The sequence below is a fragment of the Oryzias melastigma genome, linkage group LG11 (assembly GCF_002922805.2).
Source record: "Oryzias melastigma strain HK-1 linkage group LG11, ASM292280v2, whole genome shotgun sequence".
NCBI lineage: Eukaryota > Metazoa > Chordata > Actinopteri > Beloniformes > Adrianichthyidae > Oryzias > Oryzias melastigma.
Window position 1 is genome coordinate 10949942 of NC_050522.1, and position 737 is coordinate 10950678.

The window sequence follows — 737 nt, forward strand, 5'->3', positions numbered from 1 at the left end:
TTCCAACATGTATGTTGTTTATCAAAACTCATACAAGCATCCATCAGGAAGAAATATCGCAGCCTTCTGGTAAGCACTTCACTGAAACACAACCAGAAAAGGCTGTAGATAAAAGGGCTGTCAGTCCTTACAGACGGCAATTTAACTCAATTGCAGTCTCCAAAGTAGCTGCCAGCAGGGGAACTTTTTGTCCTCTACCAGATGATCTTTGAAATCCAGGTCACCCCAAAAAAAAGAATGCCCAGTGATAATGCTTCCATGGAAAAAAGGAAAAAAACACTTTATATAGCTGTGGCAGCTTTATGAAGCATACAAACCTCTTACATTTGTTTGGTGCAACATCTGTAAAAATAAATTTCTGTTGGTTTTTCTCCATAGCAACCATTTCATTTATTGGTTGCTTCTGGGTGACGGACAGATCTATGCTGTTTTTAGAAGAATCTGCAAATGTAAACTTTTGGATTAACCACGCCCACATTCCTAACACATGTTATCCCATTTTGTTCTCGTTGAGCCAACAATTAATTTATACAATTTTTTTAATTTTTCAATAAAACATGAGCAAACAACAAGAGAACGCTCCTTTTACAAGCTTGCCATGCTAACCCAGTTCAATATCAACAACTTCTAATTCCCAATTTTTTTCCCAAGAAGCTGCCGAATGATGCTTGATGAGTTAGCAGGCTTCAGATTGAAATTCCTGGCTGATACTAAAGCTTTTTTTTTTTTTTTTTTTT